General features: G+C 60.1%; 1 protein-coding gene across 12 annotated transcripts in view; it reads right to left on the bottom strand.

Annotated features, from left to right (window-relative positions):
• The window catches only part of TNS1 (tensin 1), a 214,409-nt gene extending 193,767 nt beyond the window's left edge, over positions 1 to 20,642 (bottom strand). For 7 of the 12 annotated variants that reach the window (XM_051848186.2, XM_051848189.2, XM_051848190.2 and 4 more), the window contains exon 1: positions 20,624 to 20,641. The gene's annotated coding sequence lies outside the window, so the exon portion shown is untranslated. Of the gene's footprint in view, positions 1 to 9,305; positions 9,506 to 20,623 lie in introns of those variants that run through there. The other 5 variants (XM_070070213.1, XM_051848187.2, XM_051848188.2 and 2 more) reach the window with 3 other exon arrangements.
• Positions 20,643 to 20,678: the final 36 nt, after the last annotated feature.

Below are 20,678 nucleotides of genomic sequence, written 5' to 3'. Positions count from 1 at the left end.
TGCCTCCTTCCCTGCCTCAACCAGGGCCTTCTTCCCAGGAGCTGAGGACCTGAGAGCTGCCCCACGCTGGCCTCTAGCCCAGCCCCAAGCCCCCAGCAGCTCCAGAAGAGACAGTGGGGCCCAGCACTTTGGGGAGACTAGGCAGGAGCATAGGTAGCAAGAAGAGGTTCCTACTGGGGTGTGGATAGAGATGGGGAAAGACAGACATTGGAGCTCTGCAGCTCCTAATAGTCCCCAAGCAAGACAGACCCCAATCACCCCCACCCCTACCACCTCCAGAGCTGCAGGGGGAAGCTGGAGGGGGCATCAGGGAACCAGGTAGAGAGAAAGCATGAGGTCCCCACCGCAGTGAGCCCACCCATCCAGCCTGGGCCCTGCTGAGCCCCCCGCCCAGGCCCACAAAGGGGGCCTTCCTCCTTTGTTTGGGGGCTTCACTCTCCTTAGCCTCCCCATCCTGATCCCAGAGGGAATGGTGAAGCTGAGACAGGAGGAAATGGGGTCTGTGGAACAAGTTTAATGGAAAGAAGCACCAGTTGCATTTGCAAAATAGAAGAAGCCCTCCTGGGGCCAGCGCCGTGGCTCACTTGGTTAATCCTCCATCTGCGGCGCCGGCATCCCATATGGGCACCAGGTTCTAGTCCCAGCTGCTCCTCTTCCAGTCCAGCTCTCTGCTGTGGCCCGGGAGGGCAGTGGAGGATGGGCCAAGTGCTTGGGCCGCTGCACCCCATGGGAGACCAGGAGAAGCACCTGGCTCCTGGCTTCGGATCAACGTAGCTCTGGCCGTAGCGGCCATTTGGGGGGTGAACCAACAGAAGGAAGACCTTTCTCTCTGTCTCTCTCTCACTGTCTATAACTCTACCTGTCAAAATAAAAAATAAAAAAAAGAAGAAGCCCTCCAGACAGGCTCGGCCCAAGTGTGCCCCTGCCTAGACCAGGAGGGCACGGCACCGTGGCTCACCCTTAAGAGGATCTGAAGTCTTCTCGGCACCTGGCGCAGCACAGAGGGGAGGCGGGGCAAGCGAGTGAGGACTGGAGCCCACCTGTCCCTATGTGAAGATCCCAGGAAGGGGCTCAGAGGCAGAGTTCTTCATTTCCAGCCACTGCCCAGCAGGTGTCTAAACCTGTGACCCTGTGACCAGGGAGGGAAGCCTCTGAGGCTGACGCCCTGGAGTGCGTCCCAGCTCCACCCACCCCCCCCCCACACACACACACACACAGCCCAGGTAGCTCCGTGCCAGCTCCTGAAGGTCAAGGTAATCCTGCCCTCCGGGAGAGGTCAGAATCCTGGGGATAACAGTACAGGATCCTGAAGCCACTCCAGAATCTCCTAGAAGATTCTAGCAAGGGCCCTCCTTGCTTCCTGTTTTACCAAAAACTCATGTGAGGGTATGAGAAAGTGGGGAGAAGTACCAAACCCCAAAGATCTGCTCTTAGCCTGAAGCCCCTCAAAGCACCAGAAACTGCATCGAGCCATGGCCGGGACCGGACCCCTCTCCTGCCTCCCATCTCCTCTGTGAGCATCAGGGACAGGACACAAGGCCGCTGGGAGTGGACCAGACACAGATGCTCGGATAACGGCAGCACCCTGTTAGAGGCTACAGCAGATTGGGGGAGGACTGGGTGCACCTGGGCAGGGTCAGACCCCATGTAGAGATCTCTCTACAGCCCCCTGTGTGGGTGCCCAGCGGATCTTCCATCGGCTCCCCAAATGCCCACAACATGCAGAGCTGGGCCAGGCCAAAGCCTGAAGCCTGAGCTCCATCGGGAGCTTCCACATGAGTGGCAGGTACTCAACCACTTGAGCCACCCAGGATCGAATTAGCAGGAAGCTGGGATGCAGGCCTTCCAAGCGGTGGCTTAACACACTGAGTCGCAATGCCTGCCACCACCCCCGCCCATCCCCAGTGGAGCTTCTGAAGCACTGGTCACCATCTGGGTGACCGGCGGGGTCATCTGATCCTCTGGGGCCCGCTTGTCCATGCCATAGCCCTCAGGCCTGTCTCCCAGCCCTGCCACCTCCTGCTCCTCCTCCCCTCCCCTGCTACGGAGTCCACACTAGCAAGCAGGCTGTGCCGCCAGTCTGGCAGGGGTAGAAAGAGAAAGAATGTCCCAGGCACTTCGATTCCGAGTGCAGGCCAGGGAGCGGGTTCCAGAGCCGAGAGCCAGGTGCGATGGAGGCTACATCTGCAGACGGCGGGCTGCTCTGGGCCCTCGTCCCTAATTCTTCCCTGAGCCAGGGCCAGGAGGCTCCTCCCCAGAGAAGCGGAGGGAACAAAACGTGAAACTTCCCAGAGGCTGCAGCACAGGTGTAGGGAAGCAAGAGAGCAGGTGGCGGCCCACGGGCCCGCTGGGACAGCCCGTGGAGGGGCCCGACTGGCTCAGCGCTGGCACAGAGCCTCCTCTGTCTGTCCCAGGCCCTCAGAGCCACAGTGCCCCCGGCTGGCTTCGTCTGCAGGGGGACAAAGGCGGCTCCTGTTAGGGAAGCATCACCCGGGCATCTGATCAGAGGCTCCAGATCTCGCTTTCACACCTGGGGAGAGGGGCACAGAGACCGCTTGCCGCTCCCCTGGGCCCTCCCAGCCTTTCTCCTTCCTCAGAAGGGGGCAGCTCAGCAGGTCCCCACCCCACCCCCACCTGCACTTTCTCACGACAAGAGAGGCTGACTTTCCCCGCCCTCCCAGCCACTGTGGTCCCTCCTGTGGCCCCCTAGGAGGCTTTCCCAAGGGTCCCCTTTTGCCAATCAGCTCCCTCCACCCTCTCCATGTACCAGGAACAGATTTCACTCACAGGTGAACTGCCCAGCCATAGACCAGGTGCAGAATTTGCACCCAAGCCCTGAGCCCTCTCTCCATGTAAACCGAGCAGGAGTTCCTGCAGAGCCAAGGCTCGCCCCCCCACCCCCACCCCGGTCTCATCTGGGCGCCTGTGCAGTGGCTCCTGGGAGGAGGCCTCCTCTGACCGCTCATTCAGGCCCTTCGGCTCCTGCCAGCCCCCTCTGTCTCTGAGTGCCACTGGCATATTCATTTCTTCATAGCACTCAGCAGTGTCTCTTGTTGGTAAAGGTGCTCACCTCTTCACTGCCCCATCCCCTTCCCTCCCACAATGCCAGCTCTAGAAGGTGTGCCAGGCGTTCACGGCTGCATCTCCAGCAGCAAGCATGGTGCCTGGCATGTGGGCCAGGAATGTGAGTTACTGGGTGGGCAAGTTGGCTGGTGGCAAGAATAATAGAAGGAAAAGGGACGGGCATTTGGCACAGTGAGAAAAGAAAAAAACCCGCTTGGGAAGCCTACATCCCGTATCACAGTGCCTGGGTTCCAGCCCTGGCCCTGCTAGATTCCAGCCTCCAGTTGGAGACCCAGGTGGCGTTCCAGGCTCCTGGCTTTGATCTGGCCCAGCCCTAGCTGTAGGTATTTGGGAAGAGAACCAGGGAACAGAAAATCAATCTCTCTCTCTTTCTCCCCCTCCCCACCTCTCTCTCTCCCTTTCAAATAAATAAAAATGAGTAAATAAACTTATTTTTAAAAAGAGGAAGGAAGGGGGTATGGGGCCATTCCTGTTTCCCAATCCACTGGGTCTCTCCCACCGCCTGGATTTCAGGCCAGTAGGGGCTCCCCGAGCTGCTGCAGCCAGGACAGTGGGGTCTTTATGCACCTCCACTCTACCCACCCCCGACACAGGACCCCCTCTCCTTTGCCCCAAAACAGCTCCCCAACATCCACCAGTGATGCCAGGGAAACCTGCAAGAGGCCCAACCCCTTCCCCTGCCTGTTTTACACTGGACACTGAGGCCCAGCGTGAAGCCAGGGGTCGCACAGCCACAAAGCCACAGTGCGGGAGCTGCCAGGAGGCCTTCAGTTCCTGGCTCAATGCTGCCCCATAGCACAGCACTGCAGCCAGAAGAGCAGAGGGGTGGGGAGGGGGGAAGTGGGGGGAGGGAGGAGGGAGGGGAGGGATATTCCTCCTCCCAGTGGTATCCTGAGGAGGCCAGCCCTACAGTCTCTCTCCCCTCCACCACCACTAACCCAGGTCTCTGATTCCTGACAAGCAGGAAGTCCCTCTTGATACCTAACCTCCCTTCTCTCCTCTCAGATTCCAGGCCATTTCCTCTTACTCTGCCTCTCCTGGTCACTCTCCCCTGCACAATAAATGCCTTCAGACCCCACCAGCTCATTATGCAGGCCCCCCACCCCCACCCCTACCCGCGCTGTTCTCCAGGCTGTGGTCCTCTGGGCCTCTATCCAAGTGGCTTCCATCACCACCCAGCAGCTGACACCATAGACGGCGGGGGCGGGGTGGGCCTCCAGCCTGCAGTGACAGTGGCGATTGATCCTCTGGGGAGCCCCAGGACTGGACTCCCTGCTGGACAACTGGGGGCCCCGAGGTCATCCAGGTCAACCCCCTGCCCCAGGCCGTGCACTCTGCAGGGCCTCGCATACGTGGAGCTGGGCCGCTGGGTCCAAGCCCAGTCTCCCACAATGAGATTAGAGCGGGGACTGTCTAATTGACTCTGATGGAACTAAGAGAGGGAGGCAGATGAATGGAGAGGGAGGGCTGGTGGGAGGAAGGAGGCTGAGGGGCAGGGGGAGGGCGGGCCTAGGAAGCCCAGTGCATTAGCCCTGGTTAACACAATTACCATCGCCTCCTTGGGAAGCAGCCAGTGGCTGGCTGCCCCTGGCTGGGCAGCGGGTGATGGGTGTGAGAGGCACCCAGGAGGACAGCTGGCCAGAGCTCCTCGTCCCAGGACCCAAGAAGACACAGAAGGGGACAGAGAGTGACAGTGACAGCCAGAGACCTGGAGGGAGAGACTGCGTGGGCAGCTGATCAGGTCCCGCCAACACTCCCACACACACACCCAACTCCTGATCCATCCTCTTGTCCTGTTCTCCACCCGACCACCTCCCTTCATCCCCTCCTGGCCTCCAGCACAGCCATCCCATTGAGCTCCCTCCCAGAGCTCACTTCCAGGTTTGTCGCTTCTACAGGGAGAGGAGGGGCTCCCACAAGCCGGACCCCAGGACTCTCCAGTCCAGGTCACCGAGACAGATGCCGTGTGCATCTGACATGAGGACTGACATGAGGACGAGAGAAGGAAACGGCGCTCCAACAGGAACCATCCCAGGTGGGCGGGGCTGTGGGTGGAATGAAGGAGAGCAGCAAAGCCAAAGGCAGGAGGCAGAGGGAGGAGGGGACCGGGAGGAAGGTGGCAGGCTCCTGACCATTGTGTCAAGAGCGGCAGCCCATGGAGGCAGAGCAGGAGCAGCCTCCAGAGAGGAAATGAGTAGAAGAAAGAAGAAAGAAAGCACAGGACACAGCCATCAGGAAACTGAGGCACGGAACAAATAGACATGGCCTCATCCCCTCACCCCAGAAGCAAGCAGGCCCAGGGCCCTCTGGGACCCCCTGCCTCTCCAGACCCAGGCCGCCAGTGGGACCAACCCAGAAGGGAGTCTGAGCTGATACACCCCAAGGGCCCAGCTGCAGCCTCTGTGGGCAGGGAGCTGCGTGCCCTGGACCAAGGGCCTCCCTGCACTTGACCCCCTGCTAGGAGCCAGCCCCAGCTGGGTCAGGGGGGTCACGTCTGGGACAAGCTCCTGTGGGGCCTCCAGTCTACCCAGAGTCCTTCGCAGTCCACAGAAGCCAGGAGAGGAGACTCCTCAATCACCCTGGCCGGCCCCTGCATCTCTGGGAATAAAATCCCCACCTCTCCTCAAATCAGGGCTGGAGGCCATCCTGGGACCACCAGGCTCCCGCCCGCTCCCCCCACCTCAATGGCACAATTTGGCTTCCTCTTCTCCCCACCACACAGGTCCCAGACCCTGTCTGTGATGCACCTGAGCCTGGCTTCCATCACATCCCCTGTCAGGCAGGATGGGCCCAGGCCCAGGCAGAGCGGAGAGGAGGTCCGTGACACGGCCCCATCCCTGCAAGGCCCTGTGGATGGGCGAGTGGGGCAGAGCCCCTCCGGGAGCCTCAGTGTCTGCATCTGGGAAATGGGCTCTGCTGTGCTTGGCTCTCTTACCCCTCGGAGCAGTTACAAGCACGCCAGGAGAAAATGTATGAGATGCATCACTTCCATGTCCCATCCTCACCTCCCAAAGAGACAGAGCCCCAGTCCTGGCCGGACACCTGTGAGCTCTGTGACCTCAGCAAGGTGACTTCCCTACGTGGAGCCTCTGCCGCCTTGGTGTGAAGGGGAGACAACGCTCCTACTCCCGGGGCGGCTGGAAGGATTAAACTGGATGTGCACGTGCCTGGCCCCAGATCTGACTCATCTCATCAGATGCCTCCAGGAGCCTCAAGATCCTGGAGCCTGCAGGGGCATCCTGGGCAAGCTCACCCACAGCCCTGTGTGCCTCTGCCACTGCGTGCTGCCCACCCCACACCCACCAGACAGACACTCCCTGCCAGAGCCTGCGGCCAGAGCTCCCTGTCTGGAACACACAGTTCACGCCGCTGTCCAGGGCATGCACACTGAGGAAGAAGAGCCAGGCGTCCCAGCAAGACGAAACCAAAACAGCTTTGTTAGGAGGTGCTGGGAGCAGGCCAGGGGGGGAGATGGAACAGGGGTACAGGCAGGAGGATGCACACTGAAGACACATGGGCCAGGACTAAAGCCAGAAATACTTAAGTTATGCAATAGGCAGAACTTCCAATGAGGCGTCAGACTGCCAGAGAGGCTTCTGTTTTCACCGTACCGCTCCCCGCACCCCTCTTCCAAACCCCACGTGGCACTGGGGTCTTCAGTTTCCCATCATTTGGTGTAAAAATCTCAGTATCAGAAGTCCTCACTCACCTTTGCTGAAAAGCAGGCTGCCCCTGCTCCCCCAGTCCCCAGATCTCCAACCTCACTCAGCCCAGCCCCAAAACAGTTCCCTACCACTCAGAGCCCTCTTAGCTTTTTCTGGACGATGAGGCTACTTCTCATCCAGACATCCACTGCCACCTGGACCTGGCTCTGACCAGCACTGGGCTGTGCCCTTTCTCCAGTGCCCGTCTGTGGGTGAACAGGCTGTGGGTGCGAGGTGGGGGCAGACTGGAGACAGGGTGAAGCCCACCTGGAGCTGACAGAACCCCGCTATGGTTCCTGTATTTGCAACTTGGATAGAAAGGGGATGGCCACTTTGTATTTAGGGACAAAAGAGGCCACACACACACACACACACACACACACACCTCTGGGACAACACGTGCTTCTGCAGCCTGGAGCGGCACCAGGAGAGCTGGGTGTCCCCAGGACAGGGCAAGCAGCCGCTGAAGGAGTTTCCTGGCCGTTTTCTGGCCCCCAGTGCCTGTGCCTGCAGGGAGACCTTGCAGGGAGTCCCTTGTCAATTGGCCCCCTGCACGGACCCCCAGCTCCCTGGAGGCCTCCTGGGACCTCTCCCCACACCACTCTCTTCCTGGGCCTCTACATCCCCTCATGCTTTTGCTCCGCCCACCCCAAACTTCTTCCCTTCTGCAGAGGTCTTGATCCTTAAGCTCCACAGAACACAGCAGCTTTCTGTTGATGTGAAGAGGCAGGAACTGGGCAAAGGGAAATCAGTTCATCAGCAACCATGGGGTCCAGTCAGGGCCCACAGGGTCATCCCAACCAACCCTCTGCCTCCCCGCAGATCTCCAGCCCAGACCAGTGAGGGTTCCTGCTGGCCTGGCAGACTGGGAAGTGCTTCCTAACACCTGACCCCACCCCACCCCGCCCTCCTGCTGTTTGCAAGCTGGCTTCACACCTCACTATCATCCTCAAGGCCACAGCTAAGACAGCAGGTGTATGAAGAAGAGAATGGGAGGGGCCTCCGCCTGGGTCCCCCAGCCTCAGTCTCTACACCACCTAGCTGTTTCGCAGGTGAGGGGCCCTGAGCCCAGGCGCCCACACATGTGTACCTGGGCGCCCTCTTGAAACCCTACGCACAGTAGTGGCTGTTTGGGTTTGTTTGTTTTTAATTAAAGCTCAAATCCTGGAGGGAAAAGGGGGGGAGGGTGGGGAATCACCGTCGGAGCAGATGTTCAGGGAGCAGTTGTCAAAGTGTAAGCAGCCGTGGCACCCCCCTCCCTGCCATCTCAACCCTCCAGCCCCTCCCCGGGAGCTCCACGGGCCCCCTCGATTCAGCCAGGAAAGGGGCCTCCAGCCTGCCCGCTCGCTTGCTGGCTGTTTTGATTGCTGGCCCTGACAACAGTCAGATGCTAGGAGCCAGGGAGCCATGGCAGCGTGGTAACTGCAAGTCTGGGAAAGCCAAACCCTGAGCTTAGGGTTCGGGGGAGACCAAGAGGCAGCAGATCCGCAGCAGAGATGCCCCCCTCCCCTGCCATGGCTCAAACCTTTGGGCGTGAGGGTGAAAGTGAACCCCAGACAGGAAGACAGGTGGATGTAAAGGGGTGCTCACAGGCCCAGGTCTCCTCCCTGACCCCGCAGAAGGTGAGTCACATGCGGCTGGAGACTCGGGGACACCAGGCACAGCTGGGAGTGGGGACTGAAAGGGAAGCGAGTGTGGCTGGCAGCCAGGCCCGATTCTGCCCCCAGCAGAGAAGACAGCAGACCTCTCTGGGGAGCCACAAGCCCAAGAGGAGAGACCCAGAGATGCCAACAGCAGTTCCCTGCACACAGCAGCCCGACCAGCGCCCAGGGGCCAGGACTCTGCCCTTCACCGTCTACGTGAGCAGACACTCAGCCTCCCAGGCCTTTGAGGAAAGTGCACGAGACAAGAGACAGAGCCAGGACGCGACTTACCAGAAGCAGGTGCAACGCAGTGAGAAGGTGCAAGGAAAAGAATCATTCGTATCCCCAAAGAGGAGAACGTGCATGCATGAAATAGGAACAGAGACTGATAAAGGACAAGCACACACAGAGAAACAGCACGTGGCTTAGAAGCAGGGGAGCCACAAGTCCCCAGCAGAGCCCCGACAGAACACGTGCATGGCACCAGCTCATCCCCGCCCTTTCACCCCCTCCTCACCGCCCCCGCCAGACACCAGGCCCTCCCCTCTAGAAGCTCTCGGAGCGCCTGATGGAGGGCTTAGCTACCATGTGGACAACCAGACATGGAGAGGCAGAGGCGCCAGGGGCTAAGCTTGAAGGGGGTGGGGCTCTGCCAGCCTCTAGAAGGTCCCTCGGGACTCCTGCCACCCACAGACCCAGCAGAGATGGCCAAAGAGTAGCCCCAGGAGGAGGACAGTCGGGGCTCCCAGACATTGAGTCATTGCCCAAAGCCTAGAGCAGCCATAGCTGCACCTTCACCCAGCCTGCAAGCAGGGAGGCCGCTGAGGCCTGGTGCGTCTCTGCCTGCAGTCGCCTGGGGTGGGCTTGCACTTACCGGCAGGGTCCTGGGTTGACCCCGGCACTCGCTGGCTGCCCAAGTGTCACCCGCCTGTTCCCTCCCAGGAGTCGCTGCAGCTCACAGCCCTCCTTCCAGGCTTGCACCCACAGAGGGGTGCAGCAAGGCCCCAGCAGAACATGTCGCCTGGGGGGACCATGAGGGCCCTTGTGGGCTGGACCCTGCCTCTGCCCCTGCCTGCCCTGGAAGCACACCCCGCCTGCGGCTATTTTTAGCCAGGCCCAGCGGGCAGCCGGCGACTCGGGTTATTCTGGACCGTAGGGTCATCGGGCTGGCCAGGGACGGGGAGCCACTGCTGAGGTTGAGGGTTTGGGAGACAGCATGACAGGCGGAGGGGGTCTGAAGAGTAGGGGCAGAGGGGGGGAACGGGGGGCCCAGGGCCAAGAGGCAGAAGGCAGGTAGGGCTGGAACACTGAGGGCAGAGGACGCAGGGGCCACCCTGGAGCTGGCCCTGAGGGGCAGAGATGGGGACATGTCTGCTCTCTCCTGGGTGCCATGGAGGGCAGATGCCAGGAGGGACAGGCCTGTGTGTAGGGGTGTGTCGCTCCCCCTCTTCGCGGAGGAACAACACAGGACCCTGCGCTGTTCTTTTGTCTGCTCGGCCCTCCCCAGATTTGCTGCTGGTTCTTCCCGGGTTGGCTACCGTTCCTTCCACCTCCGTGGAAGGGCGGTTCCCCCTGCCACTTTCCCCACTTCCGCGGGGGAGCGGCACACCGCCGGCCGGCTCTCTCGGGGGCTGCACAGGTGTTCCTTCAGATAGATGTTCCTGGTGCATGCCGTCTCTCTCCTCCTTTATAGTCCTCTTCCACCAATCCCAACTCTGCTACCCACACGCCGAGTACACTGCTCTCCTCCAATCAGGAGCAGGTCCTACAGTTTATTGGTTGAACTGGAGGCAGCTGTGTAGAAGCTGTTTCCTCCTCTCCCAGCGCCATATTGTGGGAGAGCAGATGCATAGAATAAGTCTTAATTCCAGTAACTTAGTCTAGTCCGAGTTGCTCCCAGTTGCTCCCCACAGGGGTGGTCAGCGAGGGAGAGGACGGGCAGGGCAGAACCAGGGAGCGGTGGCGGTGGTGGTGAAGTGACAGCAACTGGCATCCAGTGGGGCTGGAGAGTCGGGGGCTGGCCGCTGCCCCACCCACTCCTGGCATCCCTGAGTCCTGTCAAGTCTCCTCCCTGCCCCTGGGTTTCCTATAAAACACACACGCATGCACACGTGAGCACACACGTGCATACACACACACACACACACACACACACACACGGCCTCCTGGGAGGAAAGAGGACAATACAAGGGGAGAGGGGTGTCCCTTTGTCCCCTTGTCTGGCCTTGGGAGCTCAGATCCACACAAAGAGCCTCACAAAGGGCTGGTGGCCCCCAGAGGGGAGAGAAATGGGGGAGGGAGAGAGGGGAGACCCCGGAGGCGCCCAGGCAGTGGGTCTGGGAAGCAGGGTGGGGGCGGTTCTCACAGCCCCAGGCAGCCAGAGAGCGCAGGGGGCAGGAGGAGGGGCTGGGGGATGGGACTCAGGCTCTCAGAGGAGTGGGAGAGAAATCTGGGGCCAGCAGTTGCTTCCTGGGGGAGGTGGGCAAAGGGGCAACCTGCCAGACGCAAGAAAGTGAGGGGGCCCCCGGCTTACACCCTCCAGCCCACAGAGAAGGTGATTGTCACTCACCACCCTGTTCTTCCCCCGGTCTCAGACCTAGCTGGGAGGAGAGACCCAGGCCTGGCTGCAGTGGTGGTCCCAAAGGAAGGACAATGACCTCTCACTCCCCAGGGGCCCCTCATCCACTGAGAGATCCAGGCTGAGGGGCCTGCCCTGCTGAGCAAGAGGATGGGTGAGGTGCAGAGGGCTGGGACTCCCAGCCCTGGCTCTCGTCCCAACTCTGCCCTGACAACGGGGAGACCATGGGCAGCCGTGGCCTGGGCCCACCTCTCATCCGTGCACCAGGGCAGCAAGGCCTTGTCGCTCGCTCTTGCGGGGCTGCTGCAAGTGCCCTATGAGGCATGTGTTACCATAGCTGACCTCTGACCTGCCTGCCCAGGCAGAGACCCCCCTGCCCGGGGCTCTCCTCCGTTCCCAGCCCCATTTGCCAAGTGAAGTGGCGGGGTCAACCAGATGACCTCAAAAGTGCCAGCCATGGAGAGAAGGAAATTGATGTCTACTGAGCACCTACTATGTGCCGGGAACAAGGAACACCTTTGCCATCTTACTAACACCTAACCCTGCAAGGCCGGTGCTGAGCGTTCCCACTTCGCAGATAAGGAGACTGAGGCTCCCAAGCTCCATCAGTGGTAGAGCCCAGATCTGAAACCAGATCAGCCTGACCCCTGGTTCTGGGCTTTTTCACCCCAAACCCTTACTTGTTCTGTTGCCACAAGGCAGTGAGCTCCTCTGTCTCCATCCCTCACCCCCCAGAACCTGGACCCCAGGGAGGCTCTCCCAGAACAGCCTCCTCCCTCCTCCATCCCCAGCCGACCTCAGGACTCCAGACTGCAGAGTGTGGCAAAAGGCAGAAAGGAGATGGGAACCAGGGCCGCGTGGCACACACTGGAGGCTGGCTCTCACAACAACCTGGGGAGGTGGGCTCCAGCCTCCCTGAGTCAGGGAAGGACGCTGACACTCGGACAGGACACACTGAGCAGTCTGCCCAGGACCCCCAGCTAGACAGCAAGGAGGAGGGATTCATCGCGTTTCTATTTCCTATCTCTTGGGCCACACAGCTTCCCTGCTGAGCCAAAACCCTGCAGAGAAGGCACGAAGTCAGCCTGGGAGCCAAGGGGTCCCACGGAAGAAGGCAGGAAAAACACAGAGAAACTGTCCCCCTGTCCCTCGCCCCGCCCCCTGCCGGCTTTGCAGCAGTTCCATTAAAAGGCAAGGGAATAAATTAGCCCTGCTTAGCATATTGAGTGGCCAGGGTTCAAGAGGCCGTCTGGGTGCCCCTTCACACATCTCATGCAATGGGCTGGCTGCTGCAGCCACGAGGGTAATGGCAGCAGGGGACAGCCTGGCTAGGCTGAGCCTGCTCTGTCCTCCCACGGATGACCTCAGCCCAGCGCCCAGAAATACTCGCGCCTGCTCCAACTTCATTCCCCTAATGGCGCTGCAGCTTGGCAGCTCCCTGCACCAGGCTCCAGCCAACCCGAGCCAGCCCAGAGGACACCCAAGGTTAGAGTTGGGATGGTGCCAGGTTGCCCCTCCTCCCGCAGCGTGAACTTTGGGGTGAGAGGCTCTCCATCAAGGATACTCACTCAACAGCAGGAGCCAGCCTGCAGCCAGGAGCCCCAGGCCCAAAGGGAGCATGGCAGCCTGGGCCTGGGTCATTCCCAACTCCTCTCAACACCTGAGCCTGAGGCCCCGCCCTCCCCAGGTCTCAGGGTCCTGAAGCAGCTACAAGAACGCACCTGCTGCAAGGGAGCAGGAGCGACAAAGGCCCCAGCTGTGAGCTGTGGAATCCCCCACTGTGTTAGTTGAGGCCAGGCTGCCTGCAGCCGCTCTCCACTGCTGGCCAAGTTCAGTGCCACCCAAAGTCCTGGGAGACCCAGGACTTCCTGGTCAGCAACTGCACCTTTACTGAACTCTCCTGGGGCAGGAGCGGGGGCTTCACAGGATGCTTCCCCCAATCCTCCCTCCCTCTCTCCTTGCAGTCTGGGGTTCCAAAGCCTACCCCGGATCCATCCTTTCTTTTTCAAAAAAAAAATTTCATTTTAATTTTGTTTTGAAAGGTACAGAGAGAGGCAGAGAGAGAGAGACAGAGAGATCTTCCATCCACTGATTCACTCCCCAAATGCCCACAACAGTCAGGGCTGGGCCAGGCCAAAGCCAGGAGCCTGGAACTCCTTCCGGGCACCCCTTGTGGGTGGCAGGTACCTAAATACCTGAGCCATCACCTGCTGCCTTGCAGGCTGCACCTTCCTAGTAAGCTGGATTGGAAACCGAGTAGCCAGGACCTGAACCCAGGCACTCGCATGTGGGATACCAGCATCCCAGGTGGCAACTTAACCACCACACCAAACACCTGCCCCTGGCTCCTCTCTTTCAATGCAGGATTTCTCCTAATGAAATCTTTGCACATTTGCTCTCGTGCTATTTCTCAGTGGACTTGGACTAATGCAATCACTCAATAACAATAACAGAGCCATCCTCTCTTAAGGGCTATCAGTATGCTCCGCACGGAACAGGATGCACCTGGGGCAGTGGAGGAAACCAAGGCACAGAGAGGCTACACAATAAGCTCATCAATGCACAGCCCTCGGGTGGCAAAGCCCAGAGGTTAACTCAGTGTAACTCCCAAGGCCCAGCCTGCCTCGCCTAGACTACAGGTGCCCTCCCTCACTGCCTCCCGCAAGAAGGTGGAAAAGAGGACTCGAGGCTCCTGAGGCCAGGGCAAGACACACACACAGAAAGAGACAGAGACACAGCCCTCCTGGCAGAGAGAAAGAGGGTAGAAAAGAGAGCCCCAAAATCCTGATTGTACAAGAGGAAGCAGCGCCACCCCCCAGGGCAAGAGCCGCTGGGGGTGTTGGGCCAAAGAAAGCCTAAGAGGAAGGAAAGGATGGCCACAGAGCACTTTCCCACCCACCTACTCTCACAAACCTTGGCCAGACACCCCTGGCGCACCCCCACCTACCCTGCCCACCAGGGTGCTCAGCCAGGAACTTTGCACCAGGCTCCTCGCAGCACCCAGCCTTCTCTGCTCCCCAAAGCCCATCCCCACTCACCCCTTCATTCCTCAACTCACAGGCCTAGCCTGTGTCTCAGGGTCCCAACCAGACCGGGCCTATCCTCTGCCCAACCTGCACGGGAGGGCCGCCTGGGCTGGGCAGCAGGTGGAAGGAGCCACAGTGTTGAGGGGTGAGGGGCACGGGAGAGGGACAGTCAGGGACAAGGAAGGGAAACCAGCTCCAGGGGGCACAGGCGGGGGGGGGGTTTACGGCTGGCACCACACACACACGCACACCCCCACATGGCCCAGCCATGTGAGAAAGTCCCATTGGCTGGCTCCAGTCATCCACGCCCACCCTCCGTCCTTTCCCTATCCCCTGCCAGGGACGATGTAAAATGTAGCACCCCCTCACCAGGTAGAGCCTGCCAGTGGCTCCCCAGGGCCCATGCACAGTAAGTCTCGTTGTCCAGTGCAAGGGCAAGGCCCTTTCCCAGCTCCAGATCCCGCCTCTCCCCACCCCTGCCCCACTCAGCCCCCACGTGTAACCACCACACCTGCTGTGTTGTGGGCCTCCAGGCCTGATTCAGACAACCCAGCCTCCTCAGCACCGAACATGTCAAGGGCCCTGGTGCAAACGCCTACTCATCTTCAAGGATCCTTTTCAAAACGTCACTTCTGTGAGTGCAGCCCAGGCTGCCCCAGAGCCAGGTGGCAGCTCCCACAGGGTCTGAGCACTTGGCACCCCGTCTCAGGACGATGCACTTGACTCTGCCTCCTCTATGGGGCTGCTCCCCCAAGTTCATGATCCCCAATGTGGGGCCTCATGAGAAGTGGCAGGTTGAGGGAGCATGGGTCCTATCAATGGATCAATGTCGCATCTTGGGAATAAGTTCATTATCAAGTATTCAGCCCCCCTTCTCCTCTCTCTCTCTCTCTCTCTCTCTCTCTCTCTTTCTTGCTCTCTCCCCAGATGCCAGCCCCTCCATCTTGCACTTCCCAACCTCCAGAACCATGAGATAGAAATTTCTGTTCTTTACAAATTCTCCAGCCTCGCTGTCCAGCTACAGCAGCACAAAACAGACTGAGGCACAACAGAGAAACGGTGCGTGGTCCAGGGCACCTGGGACAAGGTGGCTGGGCAGCAGGGTGGACAGGTGGGAGAGAGGAAAGGTGAGCAGCCCCAGAGTAGAAGAGAAGAGGGCAGATAAGGGGAGGACTGGACGGGGCGGGGAAGGGGAGGCAGAGGAGCCGGCGGGGGAGCAGACCCAGGTGGGTGGAGGAGCTCCATGGACAGCAGAGGCAACTCGGCACCAGGGCCCGAGGAAGAACAGACTGTGGGGTGGATCAGACTCAGGACTGCATCTGTGGACCTGCTGCGCCATCCTCGACTCCCTTCTGTGGCAGGAGGAACGGGGCAAAATAGGATTGAGGGAGCCCCGGCAGGAATGCCCAGAGCACCTGGCAAAGGCCCGAGGCCACCTGCTGCAGGCTCCAGCGACTGCACCCCCACCCCTTCTCCCTCCCTTCAAACCTTGAAACACCCGTCATCGGTTGACTTTGTCTAACCCTGAATACCTTCCCTGTGACCTCCAACTGGGCCTGAGCTTGACCCCGTGGGTCTCAGGCTAGCTCCCATCCTCACACCTGCCCTCCCGCTGCGTGACCATGGGTGCTCAGGCCTGGGGGAGCCCCCAGGAGGAGGGGAGACCACTGTTTCCCAGCCAGAAGAGCTCCACCCAGTGCCTCTAATCCTTCCCTAGTGAGTGGGGTGAGCTGGCCATGAGCACTGGAGCAGATGTCAGTAACTTCCAGGCTCAGAGCTGGTGCAGTCAGCAAGAGGATCAGACCCTTGGCTCCACCTGGGTCCCCTTTCTGCCCCACCACTTGGCCTCTCTGCTGATGGCAGCCTCTACTTCCCACTCTGGGGGCTGCCTTAGCATGCCTGCCCTTGGCATCGGCCCTTGACATGTTCATACATCAAGCAAGGAGGCAGTGGCTGGCTCCACGCCCTCCTGGAAAGAGGAAGAAAATAGAGGGAGCGTCCCTAGCCTCAGCCTCACACCTGCCTGCCCCTAGCAGGGAGCCAGGCCTGCCCTCAGCTGGCCCCCACCCCCCTCCAGGGCAGCCCCCAGAGCCTCTTCCTCTTCCTCTCCCAAGTCCCTCGCTGGGGGCAGAGGAGAGCAGGCAGGAAGAGAAAGATGGCTGCAAAGGGGCAGTACCTTCTGGCCTTCCCCAGAGGATTTCTCGTCCCCTCCATGAAGAGACCTAAAGGTGCTCCCTTCCCAGGTCAAGTCCTCCCAGTCTGCAGATGCTCGGGCAACTCAGCCAGCAAAATGGAGGGAAGCAGACACCCAACGGCCACTGGAACAGACAATTGAACCAAAGACCTGGGCGGAAACGCTCACAGCAGTGCTAGTGACAGCTGCCCCACCCAGAAAGGACCCACAGCCCGTGCACAGGCACAAGAGGGAGCAGTCTACAACTACACACCAACACAGAGACACCTACGACCACGGCAGGTGCAGCGAAGAAGGCAGGCAGGGCAGATGGCCGCAGGGCGCTCCATGTATGAGAAGTACCAGCCGCGGCCGTGCAGTGTACAGAGACGCCCTCCAACAGGCAGAGCCGGGCGGTGTGCACAGCGGGGTCATCAACACCCTCGGCAGAAGGGATGACTGGAAAGGAGGAGACGAAGCCGGGGAAGTCTCTCTACCTTGACCCTGAGCGCTGGGTCCATGGGTCCCAGGTGTGTCAGCTGCTAGAAGAGCGTGCACACTTCTCTCTCGTTGTGAAATGCCTCCCTGGGCGGAAGTGGAGGCATTCCTGGGGTCCACTTCTTTGCCACCATGTTTGTAGATGAGCAGAGCCACTCCCCACCCCCAAGCCTCTCCCTGAATCAGTCCTGGCCTCTCTCTGCCCAAACTCTGCCAGCCACCTCTTCCCCCAAACACCATCGCCTTTCACCCAGAGGACCGAGGCCACCTCCCCAGCTCTCCTGGCTTTGCCTCGCTCCACTTCCAACCCAGACACACATAGCGTGCATGGAGGACTCATGCCAAGCCATGAGCAGCCAGAGGAAGGCTTTTATCAGTTCTGCGAGGGCTCCCAACTCTGCTCCACCCATCCCTGTATGCCGTTCCCACCTCCCAGAATGCTGCCACCTCTGCTCCTCTCGCGAACGCCACTGCCCCCACCTTCCCATCTAAGTCCCTCTGGGATCGTCCCCCAGGGCAGCCTTTGCTTTTCCTCCCTTGTACAGTTCTCAGTAAGACAATGACCCATTTGCCACCTGGTGCGTCTCTCTCCGGGTCGATGTCCATTGACACCCCCTCCCAGCCCCTGAGAGAACAAGAACAGGGGCTCTCAGCTTTGTGCCCTGGCCCACCTAATAACTCAGTGCCTAACTCATAGTGAGTGCTCAGAACGGCTTGAGCCACTGTTTAACAGATGACTGGGTAGCAGCTTCTGGGAAAAGTGAAAGTTGCATCTAGGAAGAAAATCCCACTTGTCTGAGGATAGGACATCTGGGATGTGGTCCTGACTCTGCCACTCACTCAGTGTGCTCATCTGTGAGATGCAGGAGGTAGACTTGACGGGGTGCATGATATGTTTGCATGGTGTGTGCGTGTGCACACGTGTGCGTGCACATAGCCCAGCAAGAGCATCCATGGCTCTCATCAGATTCCCGTAGGGCACTGTGATCCCAAAAGGCTCGGAAGCACTAAGTAGAACATTTCCAGCTCAGAGCTCTACGATTCCACACAACCAGAGAGGAAGCAGCAGTAACTCTACCCACAGGCGGAGTTAGGTCAGACCCAGAACTTCCGTCAGGGGCATAGGACAGGACAGAAGCAGCCTGGAATCTCCTCCCCTCTGCTCCCGCCACCACCTGACAAGCAGCTACTTGTTCTAGGATACAGCAGAGCGCGAAGAGGCAAAGCTGGCACCCAGAGGTGCCCTCCAGGCCCTTGGCGCCCAGGTCAGAGAAGGCTTGGCGGGAATGCACCAGAGGGGTGCCAAGCCCCACCCTCCTTCCTCCTGAGCCTGGCACGTGGGGCCAGGGGAGTGCTCAGAGCACGGGGCAAGCAGGGGACCCAGAGAAGGCCACCTTAAAGGCACAGGGGCCACAGCTCCACTCTGAGAATCCATTGCAGCAGCCAGCCCTCCTCGAAGCAGAGAGGAGGGAGCTGCCAACTCACGCCAGGGAAGAGAGTGGCACGGGGTAGATAGGTAGCCTACAGGCATGGTCTGGGCAGCAGGGGTTCTGGGTGGGGGGAGAGGAGGTGGGCAGCAGGGCCAGGGCAGAGGGCAACAGGCCAATGAGGCAGGAGGCAGCCCGAGGGGCTGTGGCAGGAGTGGCAGTGTCTGCAGCATGACTGGTGGGGGACAGTGCCCTGGCTGCTGGCCCAGACGCCTGGGGAGCTGCTAAGCCCTGGCTCCCAGAGGGGAATGAGAGCCCAAGAGATGTTTATCTCCCACCCCATCCCACCCCTCCAAGGACTGGTATCAGCCACCTGCAGTGAGGGTCAGGTGAGAGGCCACTGCCCCTGCTGTGACCCCAGCCAGCCCACCACAGCGAATGGGGGTCTGGGGAGGCCAGAGCGCTGCCGCCAGCAGCAGCGTCCCCCGGGAGCCGGAGTCAGGGCACGTGGACTGGGCTGGAGGTTTATCTGTGCCGATAAAGGAAGGAGTGAGTCACAGGCGAGCGCCAGGCTCTCTCAAAGAGCCACTCAAAACCAGCTCATCCGAATGCAGACAGACACCCGTCCCCATCCCTGTCCCTGCCGCTGTCACACACACACCCCTCCCCCTCCTGCTCCCCTCTCCTGGATCACCCACTTCCAGTGCTCCTGGTCCCTGCCTCCCCACCCTGTCCTGCACACCTCCACAAGCCCAACAGCCACTCAGCCATGTCGAAGCTGGCTGCAGGGGGCTGGGGTCAGGGACACAGAGGGGTCAGCAGAGACAGTCCTGAGGTCTCACACTGGACAGCAAAGAAGGCTCAGGCAGGTCGGAGAAGCAGGAGAGCAAACAAGGAACTGCATGGCCCGAGCCAGCAGAAGTTCTGCCAAGCCCGTGGGCAGGAGCCAGGCAACCAAATCTCGGTGCCTGGAGGTCTGACGCCCCTCCCAGGGCTCTCTGCACCAACCCCCAGGTACCAGGAAACGACCTCAAGCTCCCAGAGGGAAAATTGAGATTGAACAAATGTGGCTTAGAAGGACCTGAGATACAACAGATAAGGGAGAGACGCCGCAGCCTCTCCCCAGCCCCCACCACCACTGTTCCCTGCCAACCTGCCAGGACGGAGGGCAGGTCATGCGGCTCTGAGGAGTGGGAGGCATCCCAATGACTCCGAGGGGCCACCAGGACACCCCCATTCTCTGGACTAAGTGGCAGTGGTCTGGGATGCCCAACCCATATACCCACGGCCCCATCAGAATCGCACCTAGGACACCAGCCACCAAGAGGGCTCGGGCTACAACTACCCCCCTCACCTTGTCCCTCTGGGTGCTGGCTGGTGCCAGAGCTGGCCAAGGACGGGTGTGCAGGTTACAAGTGCCCTGCCCCCACCTGGCACTGCAGGATAGAACCTCAGACATGCCACAGTCTGTGCCCTGGGGAGACAGCCAGTCACGCAGGGCACAGGGGTCACTCGGGCCTGGGCACACAAACACACCACACACACACACACACACACACACACATACACGGACTTCATGGGAAAGTGCAATTAAAAGATAAGTTTGTTTTGGTGACAAAGATTGACATCTATGTAGCTTTTTTCATAATATGCCTTTCCCATGAACTTTCTGAAGAGCCCCCCCAACACACACACACACACACACACACACACACACACACATACTCTGCGTGGATTTCAGAAAATGCTGCAAATAAACATATTTTACTTCTACTTTGCTGCAAGCTGTGTGAAGTGTGCTGGTACCCAGACCCTTGAGGCCCAGCCGGGCAAGGAGGGAGTTGGGAAGCAGCCACAGGGTGCAGGTGGAGCCAGCCCCTCCTCTGTGAGCCTCAGGTGGACGAAGGTAAGCCCCCAGCATGATCCAGACCACAGCATGGACAATAAGCCTGTGGAGGCTGCCACCTTCCCAGCCCCCAACAGGGAGGTGGGCAGGGAGCCCCCAGTACAGTTAACCAGTCCTGTGGCCCCCAGGTACCTCTTACTCCTTCCTCTCCCCCAGGAATTCCCATATCCAGACCCATTCCAGGCCCCCCGGGACCTCTCCTCCGGAACAAAAACCTGCCTCCCAGCTCACACTCAAGACATCTCAGGAGAGAGAATGCAGGGGTGAGGGTCCTCCGTGGCTCCCAAGGCCCCTTCCCTCCTGGCCATAGGACCAGGTCAAGGAGGATAGCCCCAGCGCCCCCACCCACCAACCAGCTCACCGGAAACAGGTTTCCAGACCTGGCCCCAGCACTCCAGCCCTGCCCACTCTAGCTGGTACCTCACCGGCACCTGGCCCGTGCCTGTCTAGGGGTCAGGTCCCACACCACCCTCCTCCCAAGGGCACAGGAGACCAACGCTGCGCCCTCGCCTGGTCCTGCTCCAACCCGGGCTGGCTGCTTGCTTCCCGAGCCTGACCCGCACTTTCCTGGCTCAGCTCCTTACCTGTCTCAGGTGAGCAGGGCTCTGCCAGCTCCTGGCTCCTCTACTCTGGGCGTCC

Source organism: Oryctolagus cuniculus, chromosome 3, assembly GCF_964237555.1.
Source record: "Oryctolagus cuniculus chromosome 3, mOryCun1.1, whole genome shotgun sequence".
NCBI classification, from domain to species: Eukaryota; Metazoa; Chordata; class Mammalia; order Lagomorpha; family Leporidae; genus Oryctolagus; species Oryctolagus cuniculus.
This window is presented reverse-complemented; position numbering and strand designations above follow the sequence as displayed.